The sequence below is a fragment of the Gadus morhua genome, chromosome 19 (assembly GCF_902167405.1).
Source record: "Gadus morhua chromosome 19, gadMor3.0, whole genome shotgun sequence".
NCBI lineage: Eukaryota > Metazoa > Chordata > Actinopteri > Gadiformes > Gadidae > Gadus > Gadus morhua.
Window position 1 is genome coordinate 8,232,591 of NC_044066.1, and position 13,943 is coordinate 8,246,533.

Consider the following 13,943-nt stretch of genomic DNA (forward strand, 5'->3'; position numbering starts at 1 on the left):
GTTCGCGTGCGTCTGTGTGTGATTGTGTGAAAAGAAAGAAAGATAATAACGGAGATACATATTATGTTCAAACTAGTTTGAACATATTATGTTCAAACTACTGCAAGAATACAGTAGGCCCAACATAACATTTATTTTGATTTAAATATCTTGATTTCACCCACGAAGATCAATACCTATATAACATGTAAACTCGTTTAAAAAAATAAATACAGAAACCAATATACATATATATTTGCAGACACAGATTACTCAGATTACTACATTTTGCATCAAGTTATAGATTGACGGCACGCAATATGATGATATTGCTATAGGCCTTCAGGCAAATACTTAACATGACATGAACTTTTGTCGACCAATTGTAAGAACTTGCAAACGTAAACTATTTATAATGTACTAATGTTATTGTAAACATATGGTAAACAACATAATCTCAATTTTAAAAAGGGTTAATGAAATTATAGTTAGTTAGTTCTACGAAATTGTGAGAACTGGGAAAGAATTGGCAGTGCATATCCTCAGACATTTATTGCCGTTTTCCGTGGTTAAAAATGTATGACACTGACCTCTAGTGGTAAATGATTGTGTAATTTCCACCGAATATTGAGTCTTATAAAATGAACGTGTCCCTATATCATTGAAATAGACTTAACCATTGAATAACAAAAATGTAAACTGTAACAGCAGGAAATATTAATATTGAATTGGATTAATAACATCAATAACTGATATTGCACGTATGCCACAGTATGGCATAAGTAATATTATTGTTACAATCATTATAATAATAATAATAACGATTATTGTTATTAGTATTAATACTAATAGACCAATGGAGTGTTTGTTCATGGATTTTGAGGTAGGCCTACAACGACAAGAAGCTATGAAATAATGTATTTAGTTTTCTCCACCAATTTCATATTCTTCCTCCAGGAGACGCTAAAGATGATTTATTCAAACGCATTCAGACTTATGCCTTCATTTTAAACTCTAACTTGGAACCTTTCCCTTACCAATGTAAAATAACAAATTAGAAGTGGTTATAGGACCTAAGATCATGAAAGATATTTTTTTCATCTCAATGAATCTCAATATCACTCTCAAACAGGTCGGTGCTTAATAAGGAAGGATAATTGAGGAGCCTATTCAGATCCTTCTTCGTCATATTCTCCAATTCTTCGATTTCTTCAAGTTCTTTGAATCCTTTGAACGTCTCCAATTATTATCAATATTATTATTGTGGTTTTTGTTATTATTAAAGTGTTGATTTTTCTTTCAATGATGCCATTACATTTAGAGGCAAGTACTCTATCCACATTGCATGATCCTATGTAAAGTAAACCACAACGCAAATCCATTAGTCAATTCAATTCACAAACAACTTGTGCGTGTGTGTGTGTGTGTGTATATGTGTGTTTATTGTGTCATTTCCTAAATACAGAACGTCCAGAAGCGTGACTTCCTGACCCACTAACCTTGCATGAACTTCTTCTGTATGCTGTCCAGACTCACTCTCACACATACACAGACGCACACATGTGTGCGTGTGTGTGTGTGTGTGTGTCTGTGGTTTGGGGGTTTACTGAGGAATGCTCTTTCCTAATATGCTGTGTTACAGCCACACACACACACACACACACACACACACACACACACACACACACACACACACACACACACACACACACACACACACACACACACACACACACACACACACACACACACACGGCGTTGCGTGTATGCAGGGCGGATGGTGGCCCGTCCGATCTTGAGTGGTTGTTCGGGTGGTGTTTAAGGCTCTGAAGCCCTGGCCGCCCCAGAAACTCCTGCTACATCCTCTGAGGAAGTGGAGTGACAATGTTACCTCACGAGGAGCCATGAGCTTATTCTGTGATTGGTCGGGGTCTCTGGAGGTCCAGCGGGCACACGAGGAAACTCACTTCCAAACAATAGGACAAAAAAATAACAGTGACAAGGGCGAAGGAACCGAAGAGTCTGACATCAGACCTGTGTGACATCAAGCCCTACTTTAGCTCCACTAAAGGACGTTTGAGAGACTACTCAATGACGTACTGGTAGTTTCTTTCACAGGTTAACTCAAAGTTGCAGCCTGTGGAGGATAACATTTCCAATGAGTTTTACATTATGGACACTTAAGGATAAATTTAGTGTCCATAGTATAGTAATAGGATAAATGAAGAGAACATGTGTTGTTTCCCTGCGCGACTAACACTCACAGGCTGAGGACTGTGAGTGTCCATTATGTCCATTATGTCCATTAGTCCATTACGTCCGCCAAAGACGATTACATTTCTCCAACAACATTGTATGGATGACAGGCTCGCATTACTGGCCGACACAAGTGGATGTGGTGTGTTATTCAGCACTTTTTATTGTCTTTCTCAGACAAGTTGGAGGAAAATAACATATATAACCTGGTATGCCCTGTTTAAACCCTGTCATTGTTATGGAGCCTGTGGAGAGCTGATATTTATTTGAATATCTATGGTCATCTTTTTGTAAGATAGGCCTATGTTCTATTCTGGGTAAGATGTATTCCTTTAATACATGTATTTAGGTCATTCTGTAATTTATAAAGGAATTGAATGGCATAATCAAGATTGAACGGTATAGTCAAGATGCATTCCTTGTATTCCCGAGCAGTTAAGATTAGCCGGACCCAAGGAGGCTACACGGCCAGTTGTGAGAGAAGGCTTAAAGACAGTTTGGAGGATCTTAAAGCTAGGGTGGACAATTTATTTTAGTACCATTCTTTTTCTTATTTGTTGAAATTCCCTTAACAACAAGATAAAAAATATTAAATGAAATGATGAAAACAATCTGTAATCTGTTCAAGGGAGTACTTTAAGATTTTAAATTAAAAATAAATATTTAAAGCCTGTTCAACAATTTAATTAATCGTTAATTGATTGGTTGGCCTACACATTTGTCTCCCGAACTATCTGGCTACCTATGCAAAAATTGGCCACTCTGCATTCATTGTGCATGACAGGTGTCTTTCACAAGGCTAGACAGACCTTTTGCTAAAGCTAGCGAGCTAATCGTGTGTTTTGGGAGAGTGGCTTGACGTTGGGACGTAGGCCTGAAGGGAGGGTGGGACATTTTTAGGGATGTATGTTTTCAAAATCGACCTTAATCTGGTTGGGTTCTCCAAATTGCCTACCCTAATTTAAAGGTGACATATTATACCACCAGGTGTGAGTGTGATTAGCCGTTACAAGCCGTTCTGAAAATCTCAACATGAACTGAGGACATCACAAGTTGCTGTATCCACCTAGATGTGTGCTGGATGGATCAGTCATTCAGCCTACCCAGTGGACTGTAGCAAATGTTGCTCATCTATCCATCATACATCTAGGTGGACACGCCCACTTGTGATGTCGGAAGAGGCCGATTTTGAAAACGGTTTGTAATGGCAAATCAGACTCACACCTGGTGGCATAATATGTCACCTTTAATGTAGCGAACCTCCGCCATCGTGGCAAGTTGCCAGGGTCACAGCAGTGAGGGTTAACTTCTGAACAGCGGAAAAAGACGATGCTTATGGAGATGGAGATGAAGAAGGAAACGGTCAACTGTAGGCTGGAAATGAACAGTCGGAACAGTCGGAACAAAGAGGGGAGATGTGGCTAAACAAAACCAACTGAGGTGCAACCGCTGGACCAATCATGCTGTGGGCCCTAGGACTAAGAAGTAGCTCTAACCACCACACCAACATGAGCACTAAACTACAAAACAAAGCCAGACCTCCTCTTAAAGGGGACATATAATACCACCAGGTGTGAGTGTGATTAGCCGTTACAAGCCGTTTGGAAAATCTGCCTCTTCTGACATCACAAGTGGGCGTAGATGTGTGCTGGTTAGATCAGTCTGCCAGCCTACACAGGGGCTTGTAATAGCATGTCACACTCACACCTGGTGGTATAATACGTCACCTTTAAAGAAAAATAAATCCAAGACAAAAGGCTTTAACGCACGGCAGGCCAGATAGCACCAGAGCGTGGGCTGACTGGTTTAAAACCTGGTGAGGCTGGTCAACGTTGGCGTGGCTCCACCTGCTGACTCCCTCTCTCCAGGGACTCTGTCAAGGCTCAGTTACCCGGTCAATCACAGCCCTTGCTGTTGCGTCGCCGTGACGCAATGTCACCATCTTTGGGAGGCGCGCGTCAGGCCCTTGCGAAGGACGCAAGGAGGGTCCGCAAGGCAGTAATGGGTCTGTAAACCCCCATGCGTTGTGTTGACGTGGAACCATAACTAAGCCTTAACAATGCAGGAGATAGAGCAGGACAGCCTGGGCTAACCCAGCTACATGATGTGAGGCTGCACTCCATCGACCCCTCAGGGTCAGAATTAGACAGGGGAAGTATTAAAGCAGAGGTTAATGCAGTGGAACGTTTCAAATACTTTTCCCGTTTCCCTGTGTGTTCGATACGACTGATGCCTCAGATCTGACGCTGATAGTTATAAATAATGTATATAGACAGATAAATTAATTAGTTAATATAACTACAGCTTACAGACAACATTACAGAGTCCCAGAGAAATGAAAAGCCATCCCATCCTGCACTTTGACCTCAGACTGTCTGTCTGCTCTGTCTGCCAATCACTCAGGCTGCACTACTACTCCCTTCAAGTCTTCACATGGTGCTTTAAATGTGTGTGTGTGTGTGTGTGTGTGTGTGTGTGTGTGTGTGTGTGTGTGTGTGTGTGTGTGTGTGTGTGTGTGTGTGTGTGTGTGTGTGTGTGTGTGTGTATACATCGTAAAGCCAAGGATGGTTCCAGTCGTTATACGGCTCCTGATAAAATATGCATACACTTAGTGACTGGAATGCCCGGAGTGTATTCTCCCGGGAACGTATTCCTACATGGAGCATTTTCACTGTGGCTGCAAGTACGACGGGTTGCACCGGCGATACTCAATTGAAGGAACCCTCCGGAAGCCTCAGGCCTGTATGAGCCCGTACTCACACCTGCTCCTGTCCTTGTGTTTTCATGAAAGAAGTAAAAACATGAAGCTACTATGTTAGTCATTTTTTAAATATTGTACTATTAACATTTTTCACTTCACTACGTTGTGTATGCTAACGCTAGCTAGTCAGCGAACGATCGATCAGCTGTATTCTCGCGTCCCAGTTGCTACTGTTACGTTAGGATCCATTGGAAAGTGAGTGCATATTAATATTTTAATATTATGTATACATCAGTGCATTATTGCAGACACCAGTCTGTGGAAGATAAATTGTCTCAGAGTGTAAATTGCTTATAGGATGTGCATTGTATTGTCCGTTGTGTGCAGGTTCCATTGAAAATATAACAAAAAGAAGTATATTATCCAGAACAAGGAAATTAAATGCAAGTCTTGTCCGTCTGTTCTTGATCACTTTGAACACTGTTACCCACGTAGGCCTACTCTCTCTCTCTCGTTTCCCTATGTGGCTGTTCCTATCGAACACGAGAGGGGCTAGGTTTGATCCCCTAGTGTTCGCAGTCTTCTGGGCCATCCATGAACCAGATGCCCTAACCCCTAGCTGCTCCTTTATTATTTATATCTGAATTCACTGTCTTTCGAATTTAGGTGTCTAATGATTGATTCAATGATAAAGTAAAGAACACATTTTAATATTAGAGTAGCTAATAAAGGTGATTCTGCTTGTTGTGTACTGGATAGATCAATGCATGCAGATGGTACAGCACCAGGGAAAGTACTGACAAACACTGTCTTGCTCTGATACCGAAGCTGCAAAAACTTTGAATAAAAAGCTGCGTAAACTGCATAAAAAGTAGGATGAGCGTAGAGTCAAAGAAAATGTTGGTTCCGATATTGTATTTGAACAAAAAAGCTGTAGCCATGAACAACTAGCAAACATGCTAGTATATTAGCATTGCGTGACCTTGTGTGTGCTGAACAGTTGTTTGGTTCCTTGTGTTGTTTGCTTTCATGTCTAAAAGTGAAAAATGGCCTGGGATTACACTGGCAGCTTTAGGGAAGTGGAGAAGGATGAATGGGAAGTTTGGAAATTTATGACAGGGTTTGATATTTGGGTATCTGCCATTCCATGTGTCTTGACATTTATTAAACAGACGTGTAAATGATAATCTGATTCAATAAATAAATATGGTGTGGAGGTAAGATGCTTATGGTCCAGCCACAGACCTTGGAAAATGTAGGAAACTGTTTCAGGAATCTGCAATCGACTCTGTTTCACCACAATGAATAAGCACAAAATGGCCGATCTTCCATGGAAAAGTACTCACTACAGTAGGAACCTTTCTTTTCACAGGTTGAAAAGAACTCAGGCCTTGGAGGGTTGAATTGCTTTCAGGTTGTCCCGGCTTGGTTTTCCCATTAACTTAGGGTGTTTAATTTTTGGTCTGGCTTGGCATGCTGCAAGGGCATGGGAGCCAAGACCGGTTAGTAGGATTTTAACGGTGCACTACACTAATACATTGTTAACGATGAGATGCATATACATCGGGGAAAGCATTTAAGCTTCACAAGATAACATTTATTAAAGCCTAACGAGTGCCTGATCAATATGTTTGAATGCACTCAGGCATCGAACATGCGGCCACTCCAGACAGAAGCCTGGCTCACAATGGAAAGGCTCTTAAAATAGTTTTCCTGTACAGTTCCGTCCAACAATGCGCTGTAGTATATGTGGTATAAGGGGTTTTAGTTTGGTTATATTTTTTTACTACAACATAGTCTATATATTTAATGCATAGCCTACATTAAAATAAAATATCAACATAATTTTTTTTGGTAGACACGCCTCTGTTCGGGAAGTCAGTAGTTTGCTGATCAAGCAGTCCTTTTCCTAGAACCTTCATTGCGTCATTGGGAGATCAAAAGTTCAGGGTTCTGCTCTTTATAGTGTTTGTCTGTATGTGTAATCTCTCTGGCCAGACAAGAAGTCAGGCACTTTTATCCACTGTAGATTCTTCACATGGCATTCCCAGGTGATGATTAGACTCTCAGTTCCGCTACTGATTTGGCAGCTTCTCTTGGAGAGAAGCTGTATCGTGGTCGATACCCAGTGTGCGAAATACGTGGGGGTCCGGGGGGCAGGGTATCTGCAGGTTTCAGCAAGTCAAATTTAAGACTTTTTAAGACCTTTTTAATACCACCTTGAATGAAATTTAAGACCTTAATCCCGCGATGGTGGGGTGGATCCCGCTGTATTACAACCCAAGCATGTGCGTCACTCAATGAGACTCATTCAAGTTGACTTTCTGTCTGTTTATTGAACATAAAGTGATCCTCCAGGGCTCCAGACTAACTTTTTCCTTGGGTGCACTGGTGCACCTAAATTTTTAATTTGGGTGCACCAGCACGTATTCATGGTGCTCCCAAGTTGTAAGTTGTTGAGAGGGGGTTGACAGCGTCTGGGCCCCCGGGCAGCTGCACCGGTTGCACCGTCGATACTAACGCCACTGATTAATAATATTTTCACCATTAAATAAATGCCTTCAGTAAGACCTGGGGGGTATACCACGAACCTCGTTGAACATACCCAGGCTTTCTTGGGAAAACCTGGCTCGACAGCCGCAACTCGCAATCACAGTTAAATGGTACCATGACGCTCACTTTAGATTCAATTAGTTGAACCAGGTTTTCCGCTTTAGGTTCAATGCGCGTTCACATAAAAGGGGCGTTTCTCGCGTCATTTGACTCACCCTTATGCAAAATAAATCGCGCAAGAGCGGTGTATTTCATCCAAGGCGAGCAATGTATTATTATGAACTCCTACGAGGAATTCAAAGTTCAAATCACAGCCAAGGGGAACACGGTTACCCATAATATGGCTAGGGTGGTGTGCTGGCAAAAATAGCCGACCGTGTTAATTCGTAAGTGAAAAGATTCTGCATATTGTCTAAAAAATATTATGTATCATCATCCCTTTTACCCCCATATATGTGGGGCCCCATGAATTGCGAGCCCAAGTACCGGGAATGCACTCGATCTCCGACCCAATATCGGACGTGCACGTCAAGTTGCTTGCTTTTAGTGGCGTGGTTCAACGTCTCAAATATCAAAACAAAAGCCTTGTAGACGCTGCAGATTCGCTCGTTTCGGATGAAAGTCGCTGGTCCGAAGTGAGTTATATACGCCGTTTTGTCCCTTCCAGCAGTAAAGGTGCTCGCGATTTGAGAGTCAGGGAACATCAAACCGAAGAGATCTCCTATCCCCTCATTCGAGTTGTAGGACTGGTGCTTGACCACTGTGTTTAGAATCCACAACACCTCCGCTTTCAGTGTTGGTGTCGCACCAAATGCTACCCTCAGGTCAGTGCTAGCAGCGCGGACCGTCTGCGGCGGTGGCGCCGGGGCAGAGATGCAAAACGTAGAAATGGCTGGGGTCTGTGTGTGGCTCCTGGCAGAGGTTTTATGTTTTTGGCTCTGCATATGGCTGACGACAGCCTTAATCCCCATGGTGCCGAGCTTGAATGTAGGCTACTTTTGCACGGAATGCATCTGGCCTGTTCTGGGTTGGCAACGGACGCTAGCCAACCTCGGAAACGGACGTCTTCCAGCCAACTGACGTTGAACTTGCATTTACCCATTGTTGCAGACTAGCTAGCAAGCGCGCAGACATCCGTTTATATGCAGCTAGCAAGAAAGTAGCCCCTCGTACATCTCCTTCCCGAAAAGTCCCGCGAGAAAAATAAAAAATTAAATAACCCTGCCCCGACAAATTTAAGACCTCCGAGTTATATATTTAAGACCAGCATATGACATTTTTGACGAATTTAAGACTTTTTAAGGCCTTAAATTTAGAAAAATGAATTTAAGACTTTTTAAGTCTTTTAAGACCTCCGCGGACACCCTGGGGGGGGCTCGACCTCCCCCCCGATTTACCAATGAGACCCCCTGAAAGCCTCAATAGCAACATTTGAGGGGGGTCCCAAATTTTGTCCAAAAAAATAAATACATAGCCTATTTTGTTGTCACTAATGGTCAATTAAATGTTTTTAAGCTCACTATGTCCAGTATTCAGAATTCAAAACATTTATTCACAAATATGTTATTTTTTGCCAAGAGCCAGCCAGTCATGTGTGCGTATGCAAATTAGCCATGTTCGCCAAACAGAAGAAAGACGTAATGTTGAAAAGTCGTATACTGTGTGCTCTGTGTCCTCTCCGGCTTCGGCATACTGCACGGTTATGAAGGGTTGTGGTCCGACTGTGTGCGTGCATTACCTTTCCGGCTTCGGCATACATGCATGGTGGTGAAGGCGTTTTGGTTGGTTGTGGTCTTAGTGAAGCAGCCTAGCCTTGCAAGTTGGAGTAGGCCTAATTGTTTACATGTGCGTCGTGCGAGAGAGAGAGAGAGCGCACCTGCCGTGGTGATGTTTGGCTTGTTGTGTAAAATGTTGTCAGCATCCGCCGTGGTGCTTTGTGTATGTGTTCGACAATGAAGTATCTGTCTGATCGTATTTGCTGTAGATGTAGGCTGTCATGTAGGCTACAGACTGATTGCTTGCATCGATGAAATATTGTAATGTTATAGGCCAACTGCATATTGAGATAATTTAGATCTGTAATGCGCAACAATCGGCAACAATCGGGGGACCCCCCCCCCCCCCAAATATTGACTGGTATATAATTTGTCTGGATGGACTCTACGTCTGTTGTAGGGGCAATTAACTAAGGGATGATATGGAGGGATAACTGGATGGATAAGGAAGCTATTGCCAAGATATTTGTTGTTAACTACCAAATAAACAATAATGAATCATTGTCAAAATCACTATAGAAATAAAGCTCTAAATAAAGCACACTATTGACAATAATATTGAACAAAATAAATACTGCTAGTCTGTTTCTCATTCCTAAAATAACTCTGTCCACACACACGCACCCATTCACACTCTTTCACACACACACACACACACACACACACACACACACACACACACACACACACACACACACACACACACACACACACACACACACACACACACACACACACTCTCTGGTTTTGTCTTCACTGGTTTGCCAAAGTGAACTGGAAATGAACCATGATTCAATGTTATACTCTCTTTTAACGCGTGTTTCCCCTGCTCTCACAGGAGGGGGGTCAAGGATGGCAGAGTATATTCCATGCCGTTCATATCCACTCCAGCCACAACGCACTGACAACGTGGATTCTGTGACGCCATCTTTAGACCCTGGGTGGTCCGTCCATTATTTTGGAAAGCCCTCACTCTTTCCATCTCGGAAAACTCTGAACCCCGTTATTAAAAAAATATGTATTCGACTTCAACTTCATATTCAACTTTTTTACCAAGCAAACAAATAAAAGACACAGTGCTTTCAAAGGGAAAAGCCATCGCGGCGCAAACGAAAAACCATGAAACAAGGATTGTTCCCGTTTTGTGTGGTCTGTCCCCCCAGTGTTGGCACACTGACTTGCCCCTAGACTAAACAGGCCCCACGGCTGAAATTACGCCTCAGAAACGACTTCAACCTTCTGCCTTCTTTTTCTCCCTTCTCCTCCTCAGTTCAGCTGCATGCGAGAGGTTACCCAACGTGCCTCAAAATACTCCTAACCGCCGAAGCCATCGGACAGAAAGAAGGTGGAACCAAAAACCGCCACAGATGCTCCTGGGGCCGAGACCCATGGGGTGTGTTGTTGCTTTAAAATAACGGCAGAGTTGAAATTAGAGGCAGGGTGCTCTTATAATTGCTCTTATAATTGCATGCGGGTGCGCCAGTGCGCTGCCCCGCCGGTTTCTGACCCTAGCCGTCTTTAAATGAAGGGGTTGGGGAGGCTGAGCACGAGGTGATGTCAGCCGAAGACATTTCGGAATGTGTTTTTAATGCTAGCGCGTCACGGCGTGCCCAGGGCTAATCACAACTAATCATTCCAAAACCAGAAGCGCGCTAAGAGCTAATGGCGTAATGCTAACTACCGGAGCAACAAGAGCAACATCACGCCATTAGCTCTTAGCTCGCTTCTGGTTTGGAATGATACATGTAGGCCGGACCTTGTGGTGCTATAGGTAATGCCAGGGTGTGTGTAGTAGTAGGCCTATGTATGTTGCATTATGAAAATCTTTACTGCGCTTGATGCATGCAGGAACGTATATCTAAGTGCAGGAAATGCCGCTTGTACAATAAATAATGAATGTGTTCCTGATAAAAGTCAGAGACGGCGAACATCCTATTTTCTGCTGATATGTTTCAAACCTGCACATTTGATGCACACTTAGAGGAAGTGCTGTCTAGACTATGTACTATCGGGCTACACACTCTGCTTCTAAAGAAATCTGGGTGTGAGTATAGTTGATAACACTTGATGTACTCTAATGTTGCGTTTAGAAGACGACAGTTAGTAGTGTAGTAGTTAGTCGCGTTCAGTTACAGCGGGAGGGAAACAACGTAGCGCATCGACCACACAAGTTAGAAAACCAACCGGCCCGCCACAGACTTAAATCACAAGCAACTCTCTGCCTAAACGCTTATTACTGTCAGTGGCTGACCGTCGATCCCAGGGAACCGTCCAGCCTTCCTGCCCATGTATACAGGAGGCACGATATTTCAGAGAAGGTGGTCGTGAAGAGCTGAAATCCCATCCTCAGGCACTGTACTCCCCTCTCAGTAGTCTATGTATAAACACAGACGCTGGGCCCCCCCGTTCCTCGACCACGTCTCATGGCTTTACACTCAGTCCCCCTGAAACCTATCAGTAAAATGTAGTTTCCTGGTTTTTCCACATCACCACAACTTTGCTGACAAACTCAGAAGTTTTTTTTTCCTTTTTACTTTCCATCTGGGGTTACTGCAGGAACGTGCCCACCGCTCTTTTCTCCTCTTCTCAAGAGTCCTAATATATGATGGCTCCCAGATTGCTGAGCACGGAGTAGTAGCCCTAAGATTACGTTGTTTTTTTCTTCTGAGTTTCACAGTGTCACTGGATGAATAGGCTACTTAGTGCAACCTGCAGGAAACGTCTGAGGATTGTTACTGTAACACAAGGCCTTGTGTGGACCCTTGCCAAACCACGTCCATTTATTCAGTCTGGACTTGCGGTTAACACAGAGAGTTAAGGACCCGGCAATGTGTGGCTCCTCCATGACGTCACCTCGGTCCATTATCGCCTCGATATTTGCTGAAACTGAAGTAAAGCTAAAAGCCTAGCACTGTGCCACGTGTAGCATCTTGGGGAAGGATTGGAAGTAGCCTAAGAGTAGCAGTGAGATAAGTCCTTATTGATCCCCAGGCAGGGACATTGGGTTGTTTACAGCAGCAGAAAGACAGGTGAAAAAAAGAGATGCAGAGTATAGTAAAAAACATTCTATGGAACACAATACCCCAGAAAAAAATACAATAGGCAAAAAAACAACATATAATGTAATTAAGAACCAATTAACAAACAAATGTCAATGAAGTGCAAATGTGTTATTTCAAGTGTATGGGTTAAGGTATTAAAAGAGTCTAAAGTAGGTAAACAGTTATAAGGGTTGGACGATTCCTGCTCTTTTGGAAGTCCGTCAGCCGCTCCTTGGTCTGGCCGATTTTGGGATGGAGTTCAACCCAGACCTTCTGACGAACCTCCCATCCACACTTCGGTACTCGTCCTCTTCCTCACTGAAGCAGCACGAAGCCCACGATGGAGGACTCCTCAGAGAACTTCTTGAACTGGCACGTTTCAAGGTTGAAGCTGAAGTCAGAGGTGTAGAAGGTGATCGGAAAGGTGGAGCGCAAGGTTCTTTGGGAGGCGTCGGTGTGGTCCATCACCCCATCTGACTTGCATAGCTGAGAGCTTCTCCGCAGGCAGGAGGGGCCGGAAGGTGCGGAAGCACGTCAACTCTCCAGTGACTCTCGCTCTGCTTCCCGGCCTCTTAAGGTCTGATCGAGCCCTGTGCAACAGGTAGAAGTTGGCATCGTCCATGCTGATGGTACGTGAATTGCGAAAGTGAAGAACTAGTGAGGTTGGAAAGATTCAACACATATTGAAAGATTTTTGTTATTTATTATTTTGATAGTGAGGATATGATATTGTATCTTAATGATAATATCTAAGGTAAGAAATGTGATTGATCTTGTTAGTATGGGCTCGATTTTGAAAGCATCCAAACTAAACATCCCAGAACTCAGGTCTTCTGTCAAAGCCACTCCCCTGAAACATGTGACTTGCTCACTAGCTTTAGCACTAGGTCTGCCTTCCCTGTGGAACACTCCGGTTATGCGCAATGAGCGTACGGGCATAGTGCGCGAAGGTAGACGGTAGGTAGGTAGACAGACAAGTAAGCCATCCAATAATTTCATTCGGGCCGAATGAAATGATTGGACAGGCTTATTACAGGCCAGCGAGAGCCAAAGATACAAGACATTATATATTTTTTGTCAGTTGATTTATTTCTCGCTGTCGGGATGTCAAAATAAATTCAACAAATTTGACAAAGAACGCCTCTAAAAAGAATTGCCATCCTACCCTACCTTAAAACAACATAATCTAACAAATAACATGAGTAGTTGCATGCATAGTTTATTATGCTATTATAGATATATAATCAAACAATATTCTAACCATAGCAATCATGAAACCAGAGAAATGAGGATGTGATCATTTTAAGGCTATAGGAACAGGGTAAGTCTAGCACAAAGGTTGTCTACAATTCGATAGAATCATTTTATTTACTTAACAACCAACAAACACTGAATAAGTCATGACTCCAACCAGATAATGACAATGAGTCAATATTTATTTGGCTTACTTTTGTTTTAATGCACGCAAAGGAATTATGTAGGGTTCCTATAATGAATACAATCGCAGGAGTCATTGTGTATAAAACACATAAATTGTATCATTATTATTTGTGTGAATTATTTTTTGTGTGAGTATTTCTTTAATAAAAAACTGTCTAAAAAAATATCAAAAAAAAATATATCTTTATCTTGCACTTG